Genomic DNA, 25,407 nt, shown 5'->3' with positions numbered 1-25,407 from the left:
CAACCCTGTCACACTGTTCCCTCATCCACTGCATGCAGTAATGTCTCCGTTCCAAGTTCCAGTCGAATGGAACTCTGACAATGGAGTATTTGTGCTGCAGACGAGAGCAACTGCAAAAGACTTGAAGGCAGTAGCTTTTGGTGTCTCAGGAGCATGAGCAGACTGTGATGAGTCAAATCTCTGCATTATGCAGTGAAGCCAGTCGCTCTTGGCACTTCGTGATATGCCGCTCTTGATTGTTAATCTTTGTTGCCAAATACTGAACACATGCTGTTGTCTGCCTTTGATCCCACAGGTATCTCTGGTATAGTCTAAAGGCAGGAAATCAAGAGACTTATGTGTGTAATCCACAGTCAAGTAATGAGTATGTGTTTAGCCAAACCTAACATACTGGGCTAGAAGCACTGAGATGCTTACAGTGGTGTGAATGTTACTTCCTAACTGCACAGCAGTTATTAAAAAGCCAGCATTTTCTAACAGTTGCAACATAGTGGTCTCATATTACCTATACTTCAAATACCAGATCTGTGGTGAACTGTTGGCAAATAGTGACTTTCCACTGTCTTCTATTTATATCTCAGTGGTGAACATTATATTTCATTAATGTGGTCACTGCCACCATTCATCCACATTGAAGATATACATACAGTGTATGATGTAACTTCCTATTGTATGTAAAACCTATACCTCAAATGAGGGGAAAATGAAACTACTCAAGAAATCCCTTTTCTTCTCCCCCCCCCCACTTAAAAATACAGGTTGTACAAACACAGTAAGGTCAAAATTGTATCTTTTTTGTTTGCTTCTGCATCAAATGCTTAATTCTACAGAACTATTTTGTGATTATATGGGCTACAAACTGTGCCATGATTTTATTTTTTAAAAAAATAGACCCCCACCTCTTTCAATAAGCAGTAATGTTTTAGAACTGGATTAATAATACTGAAAGATAATGGTACAAGTGTCCAGAGGCTTTACAGCCCCTGCAGATACCAAACACAGAACTGTAAATGCAATCTATAATATTCAGCACAGTGGCAACTCTAAAGCTGTCATTTTGCTGGACTTCCAAAAACAAACAATGCATATGCCATGAGAAAAAGGACACACTCCATCTGGTAGCTCAATCTATCATTGCCCTCCTGAAACAGAGTACCAGATATAATGCAGGCTGGAATGCCTCACTAAAGGGATGGTTTCATCCTTTAGTCTCAAAATTAAAGATGGTGTTTGAACTAAAGCACCATATCTGAACACAACAAAATCCAGGGTCCTAATTCTCTGCTGGAATAACTCCATTGACTTCAGTAGAGTTACCCCACCAGAGAATTGGGCCCCAAATCTGGATCAGACTTTGCAAAAGATGGGCTAGACCAAAACACTTGACCTCAAAACAGCAGAACTTTGAGGATTCCAAAAGCCAGGGTCTGAATGAAAATTTTTCACCTTGACCCATTTCTAGTCTCAATTTTAAAAAAGCTGAGAGAGCTAAATATCAGTAAATTGATTTTAAAACAAAACTATTTATCAAACTACACAACCGATCTTCCTGCATTCGTGCAAAATATACAGAAAAAGTACCCTGCACTGGTATTTCCACTGCTCACAACACAGAGAATACTAACCCTCAGTTCAAGTGGGAGAGGTACAGCAGGTTGCATACAGTTTGTCACTATGATTCTTTGCTATTTGACAAAGCCATGGGAGCAGCAGTCACTCTGTGGTATGGGTTTTTGTTGTCTTTCCTGTAGACCCAAGGTATCTTAACGCTCTTTCCCTCTGCAGAGCAATCCAATCCCTTAATCGTGAAAAAGGGAGAGTCTGGAAAAAGCTGTGCTCAATGCTTGTTCATGAGAGGTTCTTCCTGCCTCGGCTGGCTAGCTAGCTAGTACACTTCTGTTTCACTAACTATACTTAGGTTTCTGATTTACTATAAACTAACACATAGCTTGTTGACCAAGTGGATTCAATACAGTAACCAAGGCACAAATACCCTCACCCTACAACCATCTTCTGTCACACACATGCAATTTCCATTGTGTATCAGACATAGTCCCATAGCTAAAGTGATAAGATTTACAACTAGAAAGCTAATTTCAGTCCCCAAATGCACAAATCATATACACAAAGTCTTTTCCAGCTGAAATTCTGCATGCTATTTATTATTACTGGGGGTAAAATTTTCAAATGCAAAGTGACTTTAGCACTCAGGAACCTAAGTCTCACTGAAAATCATTACCGTAAGCATTTGTGAGGCATGCAAAGTTAAACAGTGACTGGTATTTTTATTTTCGGTAAAGGTCTTTTTTGCCATCAAATATCTCAAGCAGAGTTGTGTAGGAATTCCAAATGTCCTACAGTTGAACTAGTGCAGAGGGGTATGTTGAATTATGCTGGGTGGGGGGAAAAAAAAACAAAACTTCTTGGTGTTACATAAAATCTCCACAAAGGTTACAGCTTTCATGAGGTGTCCATAACATTTGTAAATTTCATGATCTATTGCAAGGGAATTACAGGCACCATAAGTGAATCCTCTTTTGTAAGACCCATGCTCCAGATAAAAAACTTACAAATTCTGTACTTGGGCTCCAGCAAAATTTACTAGCTCCACAGAAGGAGAGATACCCTGTAAGTCTTACCAGTTCTGCAGAAACTGCTGCAAAGCTTATCAATCCTGCAATAGTTTCAGTTATGCCCCTATCTCTGCTTCTACTTCATTTATACGGAGAATCCAAAGAGAAACAAACAGTTTCTCTACTAAACACAATTTTGACCTACTCTACTATCTGTATGGTTCAAACCCTCCTCCGATCTGAGAATTCCTGTCAATTTTCTTTCAGGTCAAGTTCCTGTGCAGAGAATTAATTGAAAAAAACATGGGATTGATCTGATAATTTTCAGAAATGGCATTTAAGATACACCATGGAGGTATGTGTTGTGTTGGTGGCACCATGAACAGCGCGCTGACTACTGACCAGGTGAGCTCCCCTCAAAATGCTGCCATCTGCAGGGTGGGAGGAGACTGGGAGAAGTTCCAGGGGTCTATTTCCTGTGCCCCTGAACTAGAAGTTGGGGAAAGAAACATGCCAGGGATCCCCTCATCCAGCTAGAGTGGGGGTCTTTAAGAGCTTCTGGGTCCCCACCTTCTCCCTGTTGCCCTACCTTTCCCCCTCCTTGAGCAAAAGAAGGGGATGATGGAATGGCACTGGGAGAGGCTGTGTTTACATATTTTAAACTTGCACTCATGGAACTATTCATTCTACACACAGGGAAAAAATAGAGTGAACATTGGCTGTAACATTCATCAAATTCAAACCCATTTTAACTGGAACACTCATAGGGGACTTCAGTCTGAGGCTATTTCCCTGCCACATTGCAACTTCTTATTTCCAGCTGTTCTGGCTGTAGAGCAGTTAAATAAGCTGCTGCAAGGATCTTTCTTTATGTATTTTTAATAGTGTGAAAAGGGTATCTTGTAGAAAAAAGTCCATTCTCCTCTTCAAAAGTGGTTGAATTGACGGACAACTTTTTTTGTTTTTTAAATTCACTTGTTGGCAGATACTAAGTCTGAAAAATTTCAACTCAAAGACAAAAGTTTCAAAAAAGATAGAGATTAAAATGGAAACCATTATATAATGGCAACTCTGCCAGTTGCTACCACATCCACTATTAAATATATATATATTTATTAATTACCATCTGACTTGTACACAACAGGGGCCTAAATGTTTTCACATCTCCACCATCCCCCCTAGGAAAAGGAACAAAAGCTCTCCTCCCCTCCCCCACAGAGTAAAGCCACTTACTTAAGAAGAATCAACTCTAGGTGGCTCATTTCCTAGAGACACAGCTGGGTCCATTTGACAATTCAGTTCTTAAGTGGTAATTCCATCATTACCTTTCTCTTATGTCCTGAAAGACAGAATTTACCTACTGTAATTGCAAAAGACCATATCCTCACTGATGACAATACATGGTGGGTAATACGCTCATGAAGTGAGATGAATTGAACTCTCAGCTGGTAACAGACCCATAACCAGGATCATTAATCACACAGTAAGTTCCAGGCACATCTATTGGCAGTAATGGACTTCACACTGGAAAAATCCAACTCCTACTGCCAAGAGGTTAAAGGAGGGGGGCATTCTTCTTTATGAAAGTGGTGTTTCCCTAAGGAGCAGCAGCCTCAGAAAATATGACTGTCCTCTCCTATTTCCCATCCTTCCGCTTAAAGGCCTGGATGAGATTGCACAAATTAATACAAGCTGTTGACTCTTTTTTTTTAAAATTAGAGGAACTTAGGGATATATTGAATCTCAATGACCAGGATAAATGAGCAAAAATATAAAACTGTTGGAGAAAATGGAGGCTAATACATGGATCACTGTCTTTTAATTTTCTAACATAATATAAAAGCTTTTTTGCATGAACAATTATACATCAGCCATGCTCAACTTGAGCACAGTTCTACATATGATCATACCACTAACACCAAGCTAGCACAGTGTTTAGATAAGATGAGCTCATGGATGAAGTATCCAAACCACAACATGAGCAACCCATGGTTGAAGCTGAACTCAAGCAAGATGGAGGATCTGATGGAAGGCAGAGGAAAGAACTGCATCCTCCTTTGGTTGCGAGTACATATCCACAATGGGTCAATTCCATCTATAGGTTAGAAGTGCTACTGGATTCCCCGCTGGTGAATCCATAGCAGCACCCACAAATATTGCTTTCTACCATCTCCAGTTGGCTAAAAGACTCCATCCTAGCCTGGTAGATGATGTCTTGGCCTCAGTTATACATGCCTTCATAACCTTCCTTCTGGGCTACAGCAATGCGATAAACCTGGTCATGAAACCATCAGCCCCAAACTCCAATGAGTACAGAACCCAGGAGTACATCTAAGTGATGCAGGCTATAGCAAGCAGATGAGAACTCTCTCTGCTTCTCTCTATGCCGGCTTCCTATAAAATACTGAATCAAGTTCAAAGTCTTGGTCCTTATCTTCAAGGTGCTCAAAGGCCTGGGTCAAGTATATCTAAAAGACCGCCTATATCTCCAGGATGAAGACTATGGTTGACACCTTTGCTCCTCTAGTATAGTAGAGCTCTCTAAAATAAAACTCTACAGTAAGGGTAAAACAGGTCTGTCTTTTACAGACAATTCTCAAAAAAGAATTAGAAACTCTGGAACAAACTCCCCCAGGAAGTACAGACCATCCTAAACCTCCACCACCTTCCATTCCAAGTTCAAGATGCACATCTTCAACCTGCTTCTTTTACCACACACACCCCGCAGTGTGTACATTTAAAAACAAAACAATACACTGCACACACAACTGTTCCCTTGGGGAGAGGATGAGAGAGAGAACAAGCCACATGTGACAAATGCTAGTCCTATTACTCAATGCACTGTTGGAAAGTGCTCAGATACCACTGTGATGAGGGAAGAATAAGAAGCTCTGTAGAACAGAATAGACTAGACTAGCACGTACTCCACATATTCAGTTTTAGGAGAATAATGACCTAACTGAAAGTATTAAGGAAAAAAATGTGCTTGTTTTTAAAGTAATAATTGGTAGCTTGTTGTTGCAGTATTTAAACTCTAGAAAGTGCCAAGTTAAATTGGTTCATTTAATAAATCATATTTTAATCTAGCAAATGTGTTTGTTTGTCCTGGAATTTAGAATTAGCTAGATGCATTTCATTGGCTCATTTGTCCTGTATTATAAAACAATTATGTTTTTTGTAATAAATTACTACCATGGAGTTTCAGAGTAACAAATTGTTTACTTAATTTAATATAAAAATTTCTCACTTTTTTGTAGAGTGCATAATCTTAGAACACAGCTGGTGGTGAACTGAAGGTTGCAAAGGAAAACATTTGTGTCATTCCAATATACAAAATAAATAAGATCTGAAGCAAGCTAACTGCATTCCCTCAGATTACTCTTTTGCACTTTAGTGTCATTCTCAATTTAAGTTTTTGATTTTTGTTTTTCATAAAATCAACTAGCTAGGAACAGGCAGAATCATTCTAACATGACATGACTAACACAACCAGACATGTGTCATAGCAATGAATGACTCATCAGACGGGGAAAATTCAAGAAGATGCAGTTTGCCAGCATACAATACCTGACCTTTACACTCCCCCCAAGTTACTGCACATACACATCTCAAACACATTTTTCTTTTATTTAAAAGAAAAAAAGAACCAACAACTTGCCAAAGGGGGGAAAGAGATGTGGTATTTAGTCAGCACTGGCATTTTCTGATGAGTCACAAAAAGCACTGGTAAGTGAAATCCCAACCTTCCTGCACATTTCACTGGAAATTCCAGAGTTCTAATCCTTCCCCTAACACGGATTTTTCGGAGGCCTTGGATAAGTGACTTAAGCTTGTTGCCTCACTTTCTCCCTCTGTATAAGGACGGTAAGAGTGATCTACCTTATATGGCTACTGTGAGGATTAATTAGTTAATGTCTGTAAAGTGCTTTCAAGATGTAATGCACAAAGCAGTTTTAAGTATTATTACGGATCCATCTGCCATTACTTTAATTTTTATTTAACCAGTCAACATACTGCCTTAGCATTACTAAATCTGCAGTGCAAACTTAAAGCTCCCTCTAATAATACTAAGTGAGGAGAAATATCAAAGGTAGCCCTGGTTTAAGTATACAGAGGAAACGGGACAGAGAGACGGGAGGGCTTCAGTTTACTAGGGCGATTAAATTTCTTTTTGAATTCTTGTGGTTATTAAGGGCCAGATCTTGAAACTGGGCTGTTCCCACATGAAGCCACATTGAAATCAACGGTGCTGCACACACGTCCGCTCACACATTACAACTTTCAGCATAGGGGCCCAATTATTTATAATGTTACTCGTTATACTATACATTTGAAATTTTCCTTTAACTACTTATATCTTATAAACATCAATAAGGACATAACACGGGGGAGGGGGAATAACATGAAGATGGTAAACAGAATTCTGATGGTGATAAATTGCCCACATATAGCGGATGATCTGATTTAAACACAAAGGGTAGACTAGTATCTGCGGGACTGATCAGTGTTTCATTTATAATTATGTGCATTTTTAAGCAATTAATCCAATCCAAATTTGAGCCAGCATGCAGAGAACAAGAAAAATTCTGCCATAAATAACTGCTATTTTTCCCCCTGTTGGACCTGCTACAAACAGTATACATTATTCTCACTGTACTGAAAGGTAGCTAGAAGAAGAAGCCAGACAGCTCGGAAGTCATATCTAAAAGAGATGAGAGAAGATTGTTAAAAGAAAGAAGGGAAATGAAGAAAGATCTGTATGCCAGAATGAATAGAGAATTTGTGCATGTCAGTGAAAACAAAGAGGAACAGAAGACCAGGGGAAGCAATGTTGAGCCCGTCAAGAAAAGCAAGGAAGAAAACCAAAGCTTAAAAATACTAGGAAGAAAGATGAAAGACGGGGAATGACAGAGCTATACTGGATAAAAATAGAAATGAAAGAGCTACTGCAGCAAAGACTATTGGGAAACATGAAGGATTTTTATGCCAAGCTTTACTACATCATTTGACTTTCCCACCTTCCCACCCACAAGTGCCTGATGCCCAGGAAACCATGAGGCCCTCCCACTGCAGGAAAAGGGTACACTGGAGGAAAGCAGGCAGAAAGTTAGAAAGCATAAGGATGCCATTTGATGGTTTTCGACCGGGTTAGAAATAGCTCAAGGAGTTTTCAGAATCCATGATAAGAATGGGGAGGTACCACAGAGAGGAGAATGCAACAGCACCATTGCTTCTGGAGGAGACAGCACTCAAAGGGCACTGACTCAAAATGGGTCAGGGACCCTGGGAAATTACATTTCTAAGAGTAAGCCAGGTTGCTGAAGGGCTCACAGTCTTAGGGCTGCTTGGAAGGGAATGCTCTCTGAATGGCAGCTCTACCCACTTGCCTGCCTTTTGGGGAAGAGCAGCCAATGGCACTGCTGCGTGGGGCAGGCCGAGTTCTCTCTTTCTCGCCCCTGGACCACTCCGGAGCCACCACCATTCTCACAGGAGGGGAGGGGAAAGGAGGGAGCAGAAAGAGCCCGGCAGCTCCGCTCCCACCTCCTGCATTCCCTGCTGTGAGCAACGGGATGGCTCCTTTGCTTCTCCCTGCAACACCCAGCATGTGCTGGGGGAGAGGGGACTCTGCCAGAGAGGGAGGCGCAGAGTCCAGGAGGGGCAGAGGGGAGGCTGATGGAATAGAACGGATGTGGAGGCTAGGAAGGGCAGCAGGGAGTTTAGTGACTCAGCTTTGCCACAGGCAAGGATTGGCAGGGCAGAGAGGTGTCCTGATCACTCGGGACTAGGAGTGGCTGCAGAGCTTCTGCATCATCTATATACCATGGAGCGATGTACCCTGGAGGTACATACACAAGCTTTAAGGCCAAGACAAGGCAGCAGCACAGGATGAAACAGCCACACCACACCAGAGAATCCAGCCCAAAAGCTTATTGTACTGATGCAGAGTCAGAATTGTTAGTATTGCTATGGGGTCATTATTGTTCTATCAATCCTCCTTTTTCTTGCACAGGAATTAATTAGAGAGAGCTGGATCCTCAGCTGGTGTAAATGGTCTTGTCTCCTGACTTCGTCCGAGCTATGACATCGTACACAAAGCTGAAGATCTGGCCCAGACTGTCTATGAAATCTCTGCCTAGGAAACAGTGGTTTCCCCAAAGGGTTAAAAGCCCTTCCCTTTCTCCCTCTTTGACATGCTAGCAATTCCTCCCCCCCAATACATAGGATGGAAACTGATGAGACTGTTTGGGTTTCTATGGACAGACTTGGCACTCTGTTCACTTCTCCCATATCAAAATGACCTGTAGAATTTAACACAGATGAAGCCAATAGGTTTCTATAGGAATTGCTCTAAAAACAGGGAGAAATTAACAGAGAATGATCTCCTTTCTCGAGGTTCCTCCCCACGTCCCTCTTTTAAAAGCATTCTATAGCAGGGACATATTTCTGCAATGAATTCTACTGGGTTGTTCAAAAAAACACCACCGCCACACTTATTACAATAAGTTTATTGTCTTCTATTAAAACCTATAGGACTTTTCCTTTGGGGTCACTTGAAATGCAATAATCACAGTTACTTGAACTTCTCACATGAAGACTTCACGGAGCTTCTGACACGCTCGTCAGTGGGTCATAGAGGATGCAGGGAGGGGGTTTCTAAACCCTATGGAATCTATGGAGGAGAAAGTAGCACTGATCCTTTAGGCTACCTCTCTCTGGTGCTGCCCAGCTTCTGCCCTCCCCGCTGGCATCACAGCTTCACTAGGAACTATGCTGTTCATGCTGCGTGATAACCCTCTTCCCAAAGGGCTGCCGCACAGAGCAGGAGTTCATGCTGCTGCTGCTACTAGAAGGGAGCATTAATATATAAATCAGGAGGGTGGATGGTCCTTTGCTTAACCCTTATTGCCCAACACACAGCACCATGCAAGGTAAGGAGTGGGGGGCTTGGGGGAGCTCTCAGGAAAGGGCGAGCATGAACTGGAGGTGCTGCTTCCACTATTCTCTGCTCCTTGCATCTACTCCTGCTTTTTCTCCCCCTGCCTGTGTAGATAGAGCGGAACATCTGGCTAACTATTAATAGTGGATTGGTCAGGGCTAGTGTGAAAGAGTCTCATTATACACATTAGGTCCATTATTTACATGATTCTATGGTATCACACATCCCGCCCCCACCCTTGTATTTATTTTTTTGATGATTAACGTGCCATTCTTATTTCCTCTGCACAGGTCGTAGTTGTCTGTTGTAACTTAGTAAAAACATAAGGAGAAGGGAATTCTAAAATATATTGTATGTACGTATAAAACCAGATTCTGATCTGTCCCTCAGCTGTTTGATTTTTGGGGAATGGAGAGGAAAGCATTTGCAGAGAGGGTGCTTTTCAATAAATCATAATTAATTATACCTGCACACAAAAGTTTTGGCACACAATTAGGGGACTAATTATATTGACGCTGGCATGGCCTATTTAAATGGACACACACGCCCCCAGATCTGCCTGGTTGTTCCGTTTTTTTTATTTAGGTACACAGTCAGCGGGTTTTTGTGTGTGTGTTTTTGTTTTTTGGGTTTTTTTTTGTTTTTGCTATAAAGCACCACCTGTTGAAAATTTTAAAGCAACTGCAAATGCATGCCTAATTAATCATGTAATTGCCATTGTTACAGGGGCACCTTTTTGAAAATGTAGCCATCATAATGCTTTGATGACATAAAAAGAGCACGAAAGAATTCAGATATACAAAGGCTCTCAACCTTGCATACTTTTGCAGAATTTTATTGTGCGAACTGTCCTCAGCTCCCATTATAGGCTCTGAGAAGCAAGGGCACTCGGAAACTTTCAGGAGCTGCTGAGTGTCATCCAGGAATGGCCTCGTTAAAACTTAAAGAAAATTGCAATCACTTTTTCTTGTGGGATAGGAATATTTAAGCAGAGTCTATTGTCTGATAGTGATTAATGCAAGTAGGACTTGTCTACATGGGGAGATTTTGCTAGTTATGTTGTTATAGTTATACAGATACTACCACTGTGTGGACAGTCTGAACAGTCTCATTCCATATAAGAGTTGTTTTTTTCTGTTTAGTTTAAACCCTTCCTAAGTGTAGGGTTGCCAGGTGTCCAGTTTTCAACTGGAACACCCGGTGGCTCTGGCCAGCACATGCAAGCTCCCTACCTGGCTCCACATGGTTCCCCGGAAGCGGCGACGTCCCTAGGCGCAGGGGCAGGCAGGGTGGCTCTGTGCGTTGCTCCCGCCTTGAGCACCAGCTCCGCGGTTCCCATTGCCCGGGAACCACGGCCAATGGGAGCTGCAGGGATGGCATCTGCGGACAGGGTAGCACGCAGAGCCCCCTGGCCCCTGCGCCTAGGAGCCAGACATGCCAGCCACTTTGGGAGCCACCTGAAGTAAGTGCACCCCACACCCTCTCCCGCACCCCATCTCCCTGCCCCAGTCCTGAGCCCCCTCCCACACCCAAACTCCCTCCTGGAGCCTGCACCCCAAACCCCTGTCTCAGCCCAGAACCCCCTCCCAGAGCCCGCATCCCTTCCTGTACCCCAACCCCCCACCCAAAGCCCCCTCCCACACCACAAATCCCTCCCATGACCCAACCCCCTACCCCACCTTGGAACCCCCTCCCACACACCAAACCCCTTGGCCCCAGCCCGGAGCCCCCTCCTGCACCTCATCCCCAGCCCCACCCCAGAGCCCACATCCCCAGACTGAGTCCTCACCCCCCTGCCCCAGCCTGGAGCCCCCTCCCACATCCTGAATCCCTCATTTCTGGCCCCACCCCAGAGCCCACACCCCTACCCCAGAGCCCCCTCCCACACTCCGAACTCCTAGGCCCCACGCCCCAGCCCAGAACCCCCTCCTGCATCCCAAACCTTGCCCAGACCCACCCTGGAGCCCTCACCCCCTCCCACACCCTAATCCCCTACCCCAGCCTGATGAAAACGAGTGAGTGAGGGTGGAGGAGAGCGAGCGACAGAGGGAGGGGGAATGGAGCGAGCAGGGGTGGGACCTCAGAGAAGGGGCGGGGCCTTGGAGATGAGGTGGGACAAGGGGGCAGGGCCAGGCAAGGGTGTTCATTTTGTGCAGTTAGAAAGTTGGCAACCCTACCCAAGCAGCATAATTACTGAAGGAAAAGGTCCTCTTATAGCAGAATAAGAGTGTTCACAGGTGAAGATTATACAAGTATAGCTTTCCTCTGTAGAGAAGACCTACGAATACTGCTGTCCAGTATTCTATCTGGTGTACTCTATCTTACTGCCCCTAAATCCTTCAAAGCACTTTTACAGAGGGATGAACAAATGGATCTAAACTTTCTCCCAAACGAGAAACAGTTTGAAGGTAAAAAGAATGAACTTAATTTGATTGTTTCCTAATTTTTTATGAGGAAACCTCTGGCTAGGGCTGGGAGCAGACATTCAGAAATGGAAGAAGAAAGTTTCTCCTTGTGGCATTTCCAACCCAGTTTTGCAGACTCAAGAATTTTGGATTAGGTTTGAACAAACCAAAAAATTTTTGGTGATTATCCAATGGAGCCTGCAAGCATTGGGATGTTTTTTCCAATCACTATGTTTCTGCTTATTAGAATACCATCAGGGCTTTTCAGTGAATGGCCAATTTTATGTCCAGTTATAAAACAGTGGCTTTTCTATATCCGTATTTAAAAGTAAAACCGTACTGCTCAGTGTCACCTACTAAAAAGAGCAGTGGATGGATTTTATGCTTGGCTTGGTCATTGACCTGCTGGGTGATCTAGGGCAAGTCACTTCACCCCTCTGACCCTCAGTTTCCTCACCTGTTAAACACGGGGTAATGATGCGGACGTCCTTGGGAAAGTGCTTTGAGATCTACTGATGAAAAGTGCTATGTCAGAGCTAGGTAGTATTATATTGTACATTTTAAGCACGGGGCACAGGGTATACATGCATGAAACCAGTTGAACATATCAACAGCTTCATGCCAAATCTCTCATATTTGCATATTTGCTCATATTCGCAGCCTGACGAAATAGAGATTGGGATTTTCTCAGACATCATATACTGGAATAGCGAGTACACTACCCTGGCCTATGTTTGATTGTATTGTTGTGGAGGAATCTACTAATCTGTTCCCTATGTGGCATTCCCATTAAATGCAGTGGAGCTGTGTACATGTGGAGGTGATAGGGTTATTGGCTAAAGCACCAAAGAGCAGCATCTCAGCCTAATATCTAGAGCTTTTTGTAGATAACAGGCATTTTGTGCTCATCACTGCCTTCTCTCACAGCAGTTACACTTTTTAAAATATTAAAGCTTTTACAGCTGGATATAAGACAGCCTTGATTAATCCTTTCAGAGAGCAAGAGTTAATGTACAAAGATAGCTGCATTCAGGGCTTTTTGAAAGTTCTAACAGTCTTCTTAGTTAAAGGTAAAGAACTTTTTTAAAATGACATCCAGTACTGGCAGAGAATACTAATGCCGCAGTACACAGGATAGTTTGCTAGAAATTTTAAAAGGGTCTGGTATCACTTTTCTGTTTCGGAACAGAAAGCTGGACCATGCAGAGGTGGGGGAGGATGAGTCTGGAATGTCAACTCAAGTGTAGTTGAAAGGATGTCTCTATGATTTTTGCCCAAGAGCTTTCTGCTTCTTCATTGCACAAAAACACCCAACAAACCAAAACAAAACAAAATCAGTTTTTACAAGCCTCCAGGGTCTCTCACATGATATTCTGTAGAATATAAACTCTCACATTAAGCATAAAATGATAACAAATGAAAAACTTCCCCTCTGGACCATAAAAATCTCTCTGCAGTATACACATGTAGTACAACAGACCAACCATGTATTACATAAGTCTCGTGGCACCAGAGCAAGAATGCTGCTTACAGCAGGACAGTCCTTTCTGGACCGAATGTGCCTTATTCAAATTCCACAAGTGATGGGTGAACTGTGAGTCCAGAGAACAACCAAATGGTGAAAGCGGCACCCGAAAATGGCATGGATGTCCCCAGTTTCGGATGGCGGGGAAGGCCCACTTGTAAATCTTAATGTGCCCAGCCTCTCAAAGGGGAAAAAAAGGCACCAGATAGAAATTGCGACTTGCCCCATTTTGCCAAATGTAGCAGATGTTTCCTTGATGGTTACATAAGCATTCAGAAAAGAAAAGCCCTTGATTCAGACTAAGGGACATGTCTGGTTTAGTTGGGCATTAGCTACTTGCCCCCAGTTACACCCACCCTACAATCCCACTGTAGTCTGAAGGCACAATCTAGCCCCAAACTTGCGGAATTAGGAAGCAGTGTGACTAAGAGATGTGAGTAGGAAAATGGATTGTAGACGGTAGAAACAGCCTAGACAAAAGGCCCATCAGAAAATGTGAACATATTAAATCCAGTATTTACGGGGGATGTTAATGTGACAACTCCCCAAGGAGTACAGAAAGAGCTGGCTGCTGTTGGGAGACAATCCACTAGAGAAAGTAATCTCCACTGAAAGAGTACCAGAAGCCCAAACACTACATTGAGGCTTTGTCTACACTAGACAAAGGGGTGGGGGGGAAATGGACAAAAGTTTCACTGCGAGAAGTGCCGGGGTGGACAGCACTATGTTGGCAGGAGATGCTCTCCCGCCGACATAACTACTGCCACTCGTTAGAGATGGTTTAATTATGCCAGTGGGAGAGCTCTCTCCCACTGGCATAGCGTGGCTACACGGGAGACCTTACAGCGGCGCAGCTGCGGTGGTACAGCTGTGCCACTGTAAGGTCTGTAGTGTAGACAAAGCCTTAGTCATACCAGAGCAAACCCTGGTTCCATGGGAGTGTCCAGAATCTTTATCTTAGTTATATCACAGGCCTCTCTCACCGTGGTGTGTAAGCTCTGGGTGGAATCTAATTTGGCCCAGAGTGTCTTCTGGTTTCTTCTGATATTTGTGCTGTGCTTTTATGTTGAATAGCTGACACAATGGCCAAATGTGATTAAATGGGCTTAGATTGAAAGAAAAAGAAATAAAAGCCTCCTGAAGGACCCCCAGGGGCAATGGGTTGGCAAGCGTGTGGGGCAGGATATTTAGATGGAAGCACAACTGGTAACAATCCCAGCACTGAAGGGCAGTGTCAGAATCTGAATGAGGAGCTTGGTCGTGACAAACAACTGACAGACCTTCTCATTCTCAGAAACAGGGATCAACTGTTATTGTTCTCAGGTTTCTGTACGGATGCTATAGTTCAACACAAGTAAAGCTTGGGGGTGGGGGAAATAGGAGACAGTATAATTCAATTATCTCCATCACTTCAAATGGCTGATTGGGAGCCATCACTCAGAAAGCCATCCAGATTTCAAGAGGTGGCTAATCACCTCTCTCTCTCTCTCTCTCTCTCTCTCTCTCTCTCTAATTCTGTCAAAGAAGGGCTAAATTAGGGAATGACAATTTGCAAAGCAGGAATGTATTCTCTCCTAAATCAGGTCTGGAATAGCCATGAGATGAACTCTGATAATGCAGTCTGCAAACCCTGAGAGCCAAAGCTGGGCAAAAATGTTTAATATGGTCAAATCCTTTAATCCTCATATCTGCTGATGCAGAAATGGAATATTTCTACCATTTATTACCAGAAACATTATTTTCCAATTCCATCAATGTAGCCGGAAGATCTTATGCAGCAAGGACGGTGGAGGCTTGCATTTCCTTAGCTGGACCATTTTGATTCTAATTTATTTAGACACAAAGCAATATATCCAAAATAAACAGCTCTATATTTCTTTAAAGAAGAAGAAAGTCTTATTTCATCAATTCGTCTAGAACTTTTTACCTTCTTCTTCGCAATCCTGTAAAGTTCAGTAAGTTGAATTGCCCCCAAAAGCTTAGAAATTAATCAGTCATGCAATGAAAGAAAGAGCCTTCTCTTTCCCATAATACAAGAAAATTAAATATCATTAACCGGCTTCAGGCTAATACAGTGAAAATTGATCGATCCCTCCCTTTTCACACTGTCCTATATCACAAGCGCAATGAGGTCAGTTGATAAGGGCTAGTAAATTTTGAACAAATAAAAGGAAATACTTCTATAAAGCCAGTCTATAGAATTTTCTGTTACAGGAGGCCATCAGGTAAAACGCTGTGGCTGGATTTATAAAGGCTGGATGATGTTTTGATCAACAATATCTGCCAAGAGAAGGGGATGGGCTGGGGGACAACACCAGAGGGAGACGGGAGTGGAATATGGTAATGGTGATTAAAATTTCATACTTCAGGGCACAAAACAACAGGAATCAGGAAGGCTTTCCTCACATTGCATTGCACATATTGGCTAGCTGTGTTATTTGCAGTTGGAGGTACATCTTCCTCTGAAGCATCAGGGACTGGCCACAGCAGGATTGTGGACTTAACGTATAATACTTTACTACTTGCCTAGCAATTTATATCTTCAAAGTGCTGTTCTGAGAGTAACTAAGGAATCCACATAGCACCCCAGTGCAGTCAGGTAGCATCATATCCTGCATTTTACAGATGGGAAAAACTGTAGCACAATATACTGGTCCAGGGCAATGTAGCAAGTTTGAGTGGGGATTAAATTTACTGACTGAGTTCCTGGCTCACAGTCCAAAGCCAAATCCACTAAGCCATACTGCCTCTCACAGATAAACAGTCAGACCTGGTATGGCAAAGCCTATTTTCCTAAGATTCTGGTGATACAATGCTGCTTTGATTCATTCCCACAGCTCGTGAGTACAGATGAGAAAAGATGGACTGATCACAAGTAAAAAGTTAGTATTTATTAGCAGTTCATAACAACTATTATAATACATTATTCCCTACTCTCTGCTACTTAGATTTTAAACTCTTTGGGGGACTCATAGACTTTAAGATCAGAAGGGACCATTGTGATCATCTAGTCTGACCCCCTGCACACTGCAGGCCAAAGAACCTCACCCACCCACTCCTGTAATAGCCCCTTAACCTCAAGCTGAGTTACTAAAGTCCTGAAACCATGGTTTTAAAAGACTTCAAGTTACAGAGAATTCACAGGTTTCAGAGGAACAGCCGTGTTAGTCTGTATTCGCAAAAAGAAAAGGAGTACTTGTGGCACCTTAGAGACTAACCAATTTATTTGAGCATGAGCTTTCGTGAGCTGTAGCTCACGAAAGCTCATGCTCAAATAAATTGGTTAGTCTCTAAGGTGCCACAAGTACTCCTTTTCTTTTTTAGAGAATTCACAATTCACACTAGATTAAACCTGCAAGTAGCCCGTGCCCCATGCAGCAGGGGAAGGTGGAAAAACCCCTATGGTCCCTGCCAATCTGACCCGGGGCAAAATTCGGGACTGTCTTTTTGTTCTGTGTTTGTGCAGCGCCTAAGTGTCTTGGTCCATAACTAGGATTTCTAGGTGCTACAAAAATACAAATAATGGTAAATAACAATTCCCAGTGTATCTTCTTTTACTTGCACCAAACCTCTTGGATTCTAAATTGGGATTTTCAGAAGCGTCAAGTGAGTCAGGAGAACAAGTGTAATTGAAAATCAACAGGATTTGTGCTCCTAAGTCACTTTAAAAAAAACAAAACAAACCAAAAAAACCACCTCAACCTAAACTTTGGGGGCAAAGCTTGTCTGTATCTTTGTGCTTTTTACAATACCGAACACATTATTGGTGCTAAACACAGAATTATTAGTAACAAACAACTACAGTTAAAGATACAAGGAAGGCGATGTAATATCTTTTATTGGACCAAATTCTGTTGGTGAGAGAGACAAGCTTTCGAGCTTACATGGAGCTCTTCTTCTGGTCTGGGAAATATATTCAGTGCCATACTGCTAAATACCAGCTGGAACAGATTGTTTAGCATAAGTAGTTAACACATATTTCAAGGAACCATTCAAAGTAGCCTGTTAACACCCCTCCAGTCACAGGGGGGGAAAGTAAGGGAGGTGGGGGGGAACGGTAGCTGTCCATGTCTCTGTTCAGTCCATGATTTTCTCCCTACCTCCCGCTCTGACTGGAGAGGTGTTAACAGGCCACTTCCCCTTGAATGGTCCCTTGGAATATGTGGTAACTACTTATACTAAATAACAGGTTTCAGAGTAGCAGCCGTGTTAGTCTGTATCCGCAAAAAGAAAAGGAGGACTTGTGGCACCTTAGAGACTAACAGATTTATTTGAGCTGTAGCTCACAAAAGCTGATGCTCAAATAAATTTGTCTCTAAGGTGCCACAAGTCCTCCTTTTCTTTTTACTTATACTAAACAATCTGTTCCATCTTCTATTTAGCTGTGGCACTCTGAATATGTTTCCCAGACCTGAAGACGAGTTCAGTGTTAGCTCGAAAGAAGTTGGTCCAGTAAAAAGATATTACCTCACCCACCTTGTCGCTCCAACATCCAGGGACTGACATGGCTACAACACCACTGCATGAAACAGTGATAGGTGTGCCTTTGAAAATCTCTGACCCAGTCTTCCCCAGCCATTATTACTAAAATGCACTGAATTCATTTCTCACAGATGTCCTCGATGGTGCTCACAGGTGATCAAACAAAATCCTAAGCCCAAGAAAATAATTTTCTAATTTTCTATACAAGCCAATGCTAAATCAGAAACATCCTGGTTCATTAAGGAGCAAGTCAGAGGCATTCGCTCCAGAGTCCCGAGATGAAGGATTAACATTCGGGGGAAGCACTTAATTTTCACAGATGTAGTGGGCAACCAAATGACAAATTCATAAATGCGCAATTGATTTTGATGAATCAATGCATTATGGAATTTATCAGGGACTGCAGACATTTTACAATCTGATCTATAGAAAAGGGAAACATGGAGAGTAAACAGAAGTATGTGATCATCCACACTTTGATTTGAGAGAGCCATAAAACCTTTTACTGTTCCAAACATTTCTAAGATAACAGCAGTTTCTGTTTTTCATCCAAAAGGTGGCTGCACTCCTTCAGCAATGATACATTCCTCACATGTATACCTCACAAGGGCCTGATGCGACAAACTTCACTCTCAGGGGTAGTCCCATGAAGTCAATAAGGTTACTTACTTTAGTATGCAATAAAGGCAGGATCTGCCCTTTCTGGTGCAAAGTAAAAGATTCTATATACATAAAAATATCTACATATCAACAGTGAAGAAATTGTTAGAAAAAATATGTTTTTTGTTAACATTATCTTTATCACGTTATTAAATTCTAACTTAAGGTGGTTCAAGGGAATTATCTAAAATAAAAATATGTTTCTCTTCTAATGAAGAAACCTTCATTTTACAACAGGCAAGGGCAAAACTGATGCACAAGAGAGGTTACCTCTTGGGAAAAAAAATACAGGTGTGACAGTCTTTGCTTCCCATAGAATATTGTTACGTGGACAAGAAAATCAAATACTTCACTTACCTTATGTTTCAATCACTCATTGTCTATCAAATATCATATTATGCATCTTGATTATGCTGTTATCAGGAGCAATGTTGAAACAGCCATTGTTAAAGCTAATTCAAAATGCTTTCTCCGCTGGCATCTGCATACATTTCTTTGTACATTAGGATGGGGAAAGTTTATGGTGGGTGACTGACTCCAAGGCTGATTTAACATTTGCTATCAGACAGAAATGCACATTCACAAATACACTGAGACTAGTAAATTATCCCTGTTTTCTATTCCCAAGGCCCCCTGTCTGTAAAGAAAACTATTTACATTTGCCATCAGATTGATACGCAAACTAGTAGTAAACAAACCATGACTCTACATTGCATTTCCCAGAGTGCCGTCCATATGGGAAGTCATTAGTTTTGGCCTTTTGGGGACAGATTTATCAAAAGAGACATTTTACTCCAAGCCTAGTTTTACTATTAGACCGGCATGTAGATCTTCATGAACCAGCAAGATTGTTGACCAGCTGCAGGAATGCTTATCTCTACTGACTATGAGCAAGGTTTTGTGCAGACTTGGCAATCACTGTCTCCTAGTTCCCCCTTCACCCCCACATATGTTATAGGCAACCGAACACAAGGGTTTGGGAAGAAATGCACTCTCTATTTTAACTATAGCGCTACTTATCACACATGCTATGTTAACTAGTGAACCATGGTGGGAAGAGTCACCATATGGCACCCTAACCCAAAATGAAATAGCCAAAAGGGTTAAGCGTACATTTTACTGAATAAAGCAAATCTAACAACCCCAGTTATATACCACCTGAAATCTGAGTTAAACAAAGCATTAGAATTCAGAATTTAAAAATCGCAGTTTGGAGAAACACCAGAGTAAATTAATTAAAGTTAGATCATGCCTTGGACTGCACCTTGCCCAGGGGAGTAAGATCCCCTCTTATAGCTCTGTGCAACCAACCCAGACCTTGGGTCCAGGCACATCACCCCACCATCAGGATGGAGGGGTGCCAGGGCCAAATTTCCAGCTTCGCTCAGGGGCCAGAGCTTGTGAGTCCCTGTCCCTCCCCTCGTTCATTGTGCCCCTCGGTGCCTGGGTGAAATTTAATGGCCTGGGATACATAGGAGTTCCGGCTAGATGATCTAATGGTCCCTTCTGACCTTAAACTCTATAAATCCATGGCTGTGTGCTGATGCAGGAGTACCAGGGAATTAGTTAGAAGCTGCAGTGCCATAGTCTAAGAACAAAGTCACTGAGTGTGAAGATGAAAAAGGCATTCACTGGGTAAAGCATGAACAGAGGGCTCGAGCTTGATAAATCAATGGGAGCTGTAAGAGCTGAATACCACTCAGGATCAGGTCCATAAATAGGAAAGACGTATTGTATGTGTTTTAGTGAAGGAGTGGCGTAGATTCTGAGCCCTGGACTAAAGACAAGTTGATCTGTAATTTGATAGGCTGCTCTCTTTGTTAGCCTGCCGGCTATTGTTAGCCTGCTGGTTGTTCTATGCCTCCTTGGTTAGCTTGACCCCAGATTAAGTCTCTGCCCCAAATGTTTTTGTAGACCTTGGAGCAGCTAGGCAGGAATACAGAAATCAAACCAAAATAGAATCAATCGCCACATTAAACAACAGCTTTTCATTATGCCATTATAAACAAGAGGGAAACAAACACTTTGGACTAACTATAGCCCATTTTGCACGGCAGCACTTTAACACAACTCAAGAGTTTAGGATAGCCTTAATTCACTTTGCTTTTCATCAGAAATCAATGCAAAGGACCGGATTCTGATCTGACTTACGCCAGGATAAATCAGGTGTAGGTCCACTGAAGTTAATTGACTTCCTCTGAAGTTCCAGCTTGGCTGGGACAGTGTAAGGTTTTAAAATGGAGGTCTCGGCTATTGCTGCAAGACTTTGGGGCAGATTTGCTCCTCATTATCTGCAGCCCTGAGCCATCCAGGAAAAGAACTAGAAGCTCAAGTTGCTCTGCTCTGTGGCTCCTCACTCTCTCCAGAAAAACAGTCATTAAGGCAAACCCAACTTTGGAGCCACTAGCTGTTTTAATGGAACTATCTAATTCTTTTCCTGGAGGGGGAGGAGCTCAACAGCCCAGGCCAGTTTCGATCAGTCTAGTCAAGCCATCAGTTCTACCAGCCAGAGGCACCTGCTTCTCTGCACTGGAAAGAGTGACTCCTCCACTCCTTGGCCCACTGAAGTCAATGGAAAGACTCTCAATAACTTCAGAGGGATTTGGCTCAGCTCCAGAGTGTGTGGCTCCTCTCCCAGCAACCACCAGGTCCAGGCCAGAATCATCGAGTCCCCCATTCCCACCTACCCCCAAACCGCTCCCCAGGGACTCTCTCTGCTGCTTCTCCCTGAGTAACTGCATGCACACACCCCAGAGCCTTGGCTTCTTTGAGGAACTGTCCCAGTTTTATTTTTAAATATTAGCCACTATAGGAGAAAATTCTATATTAGACCACATTTGACAGATAAAGAAGAACTGATCAAAGAACTAAAAATTAATAGTAGTTTATGTACAAATGATCACGACTTGATCACATGTATAATGTGCAAACAGAATAAAGTCCACACTGGTAATCATAATATAGATACTTGGTGCTTTAAAAGGGCCAGTTTCACAAAGCTGCAAACAATTGGCCAAATCAGCTGAGAGGAAGAATTTAATCAGAAAAATGTGAATGATAATTGGGAATTGTTTAAGAACACTTTACTAGATGCCAAAAACCCCACAATCTATACAGGTTCTTTTTGTTTTTTGTTTTTAAAAAAGCTAGTTTAGATAAGTGAAGGCAGCTATACAAATAATATATAACAAATGGAAGAAATGGGAAGTTGATAGTAATGAATATAAATCAGAAGTTAGGAATTGGAGAAAATTGATAATGGAAACAAATGAACAGAAGTAGAAATCGATAGTCAGCAGAATTAAGGTCAATAAGGAATTTTTTAAAAGTATATTAGGCACAAAAAGAATCCTAACAATGCTACTGGTCCATTACTAAATGGAAATGATCAAATTATCAATAATAATGCAGAACAAGCAAAAGTGCTCAATAAATATTTCTGTTCTATATTTGGGAAAAATACCAGATTATGTAATCATATCATTCAATGATAACACTCTTTCATTCCAATAGTATCTCAGGAGGATGTTGAACAGTAGCTACTAAAGTTACTTCTTAAAATCAGCAGGACCAGAAAACTTGCATCCACAGTTTTAAAAGAGTTGGCCGAGGAGCTTGCTGGACCATTAGTGTTGATTTTTAATAAGGTTTGGGACACCAGGGAAATTCCAGAAGACGGGAAGAAACTTAATGTTGTACCGCTTTTTTAAAAAGGGTAAACTGGACGCCTGTCAGTCTGACATTGATGCCTGCAAAGATAATGGAGAGGCTGATGCAAGACTTGATTAATAAAGACTTAAAGGACAGTAAAATAATTAATGCCAATGAACCTGGATTTATGGAAACTAGATCCTGTCAAACTAACTTGATATCTTTTTTGATTTGAAGTGTGGTTGATAACGGTAATACTTTTGGAAAGCATTTGTCTTAGTACCACACAACATTATTATTAAACAACTAGAATGTAAAATGAACATGGCACACATTAAATGGATTAAAAACTAGCTAATGGACAGGTCTCAAAGTGTAACTGTAAATCACAAATCGTCATCAAGTGGGAGTGCTACTACTGGGATGCCACAGGGATCAGTTCTTGACCCCACACAATTTAATATTTTTATTAATAACTTGGAAGAAAACTTAAAATCATCACTGATAATGTTTGCCGATGACACAAAAATGGGGAAATGATAGATAAGAGGACAGGTCGCTGATACAGAGTGACAAGCAAAGCAAACAAGAAAACCATATGCATTTTAATACAGCTAAATGTAAATGCATGCATAGGAACAAAGAATGTAGGCCATACCTGCAGGATGGGGACTCTATACTGGGAAGCACTGACTTTGAAAGAGATTAGGGGGGTGTGACAGATAATCAGCTGAACATCAGGTCCCAGTGTAATGCTGTGTCCAAAAAGGCTAATGCAATCTTTGGATACATAAATGGGGGAACCTGGAGTAGGAGTAGAGAGGTTATTTGACCCCTGTATTTGGCACTGGTGTGATCTCTACTGGAATATCCTGTCCAGTTTTGGTGTCCACAGTTGAAGAAGGATGTTGAGAAATTGGAGAGGGTTCAGAGAAGAGCCACGACAACAATTAAAGGTTAGAAAATGTGCCATATAGTGCTAGACTCAAGGAGCTCAATCTATTTAGCTTAACAAAGAGAAGGTTAAGGGGTGACTTGATCACAGTTCATAAGAACAAGGGGAACAAATATTTGGAAAGGGGCTCTTCAATCTAGCAGACAAAGGTCTAACACAATCCAAAGGCTAGAAGTTGAAGCTGGACAAATTCAGATTGGAAATAAGGTGCACATTTTTGATGGTGAGAGTAATTAGCCATTGGATCCATTTACCAAAGGTTGTGGTAGATTCTCCATCCCCGGCCATTTTTAAATTAAGACTGGATATTTTTTGAAGAGATCTGCTCTAGGAGTTATTTGGGGGAAGTTCTACGGCCTGTGTTATACAGGTGGTACAACAAGGTGATCTGGCTTTGGAGTCGATGGATCTATGCAGTATTAAAACACCAATTTGAGATTAGAAACAGGCCCAATGTCAGTGACTGACAGAAGAAGGAAACAGTCGTGCTTTTGAAGTTAATGAATTGGTTTTGATAACCGTTTTCTAATAAAAGACATTCAGTTCAGTCAATCTGTTGCAATCCTGAGTTTGTCATTTTACCACTGTCATGTTATTAGATACTATCAAGCAGACGAGAACAAGTTGCATGAACTAAAATAAGTGTAAGTTTAAAGAGTAAATTAGCTCACAAATTTGTGGATCAGGTTATTAAGTGAAAGAGAAACTTATGTCAAGGTGGAAGGAATTAGAATTTGAATTTTAACCAGAAGAGCATATTTGCAGCTGATATTCTGATGAATATTTTATTTTTAATAAACCTTCCTATCACATTCACTCAAAAGTCTTTCGAAGGACGGATCAGTAAGCAAATCTGAAATAAAAACAGTGTTCTGAAAAATGAAAAACAAAAAACCCTTCAGCGCTCAAACTCCCTCGTGAATAATAGGCAAAAGGAAATAAGAAAACTTAGTATAAAAAAAGAAGACGTAGGATGAATAAATAAGAGACTTATTTGATAGGAAGAAATTGGGTATCTTGTCTTCGTAATTCTGGCTGCTTAAAAATGTTGTGCCATAAGCAGATTTTCCTGACTGCACATCCCTTACTGAATGCATAGGAGTTCAGCCTCAATACCAAACTCAAACTGAAACCTTACAAATGGTTCTTCAACATCAACATAAACCAGAGGACTGGCTACAGAATATTAGGTGTATCCATGTGATTTTGACAAAACCGGTGTACTCAGAGCAGTATAAGGTCCAATGCTTCGGTATATTCAGGAACTCCCTCTTCCAGTTTACAAAGGATAATGTCCATTTTCACCTTCAAAAAGGGTAGGTAATTATAAATACATTCCTTTTACTCATGATATTTGAAGATACTAATTGTTGCCCATGGGAGAGAGTTTAATTATTTCTGACGAATAGCCACGGCACGGAATCAGGAGAACATGACAGGAAGAGTACAGAAACTGTGTTCTAGTGCTTAATTGCATGTCTAGCTTGCCTTTTCATCCTGAAAAATCTGGCATTGATTTTTTCTCCCTCCCAAATGATTTCACAAGATAGTCAGTTTAGCAATACAAAGTGCATCCAATTCAAAAAGCATCACGACTCCTTTGGCCAGGGCACCTACGATTTCCTATCACATATAAGCAAATCAAAATGTAGATTGCTATGCAACTCAGCAGCAGGATAGCTTGGGCTTGTCAGTTTGACACTGGTTTGAACAGACGAGGGCATTCAGTGACAGCTGCCTCTCAACCATCATGCAGAACACACTCACAGCGGAAAGGCAAATGGAATAGACAATGCAATTCAAAACATCAAGGCTTTATGACCTTTAGTAAGTAGAAATGCTAGTATATACTGATCCATCTAGAAACAGGAATTGCCATACCATTAGACCAGCAGTCCATCTAGCTCAGCCGTCTGTCTGTGGCAGCAGTCAGGAACAAGGGCTTCTGAGGAAGTGCAAAGTTGACACTTATGGAATATCTTGTTCATAAGTTTCTTCCTAGTCCCCATCTGTTAGGGTTTGCCTTATGACCTGCAGCATCAGGGTTTATAATCCTTTTTTTTTTTAAATTCTATTTAACTTGTCTTTGGATGTTCTTAATACCCAGCTACATTTCTAACACTGAATTTTGTTTGGTAATATGCATTTACAAAAGCCAATATTTATTTTAAATGATCGTTTTACCATGTATTTGTCCAAAGTATTTTGCTGGTAGTATC

At 41.7% G+C, this 25,407-nt stretch overlaps 1 protein-coding gene across 18 annotated transcripts in view; it reads right to left on the bottom strand.

Moving 5' to 3' along the window:
• The window catches only part of DAB1 (DAB adaptor protein 1), a 758,910-nt gene that overhangs the window by 472,496 nt on the left and 261,007 nt on the right, over positions 1-25,407 (bottom strand). Inside the window, exon 1 of one of the 18 annotated variants that reach the window (XM_073357551.1) lies at positions 3,807-3,912. The exons of 16 other annotated variants lie outside the window; for them this stretch is intronic. The gene's annotated coding sequence lies outside the window, so the exon portion shown is untranslated. Of the gene's footprint in view, positions 1-1,625; positions 1,643-3,806; positions 3,913-25,407 lie in introns of those variants that run through there. One more of the 18 variants, XM_073357555.1, reaches the window with a different exon arrangement.

Source organism: Lepidochelys kempii, chromosome 8, assembly GCF_965140265.1.
Source record: "Lepidochelys kempii isolate rLepKem1 chromosome 8, rLepKem1.hap2, whole genome shotgun sequence".
Taxonomy (NCBI): Eukaryota; Metazoa; Chordata; order Testudines; family Cheloniidae; genus Lepidochelys; species Lepidochelys kempii.
This window is presented reverse-complemented; position numbering and strand designations above follow the sequence as displayed.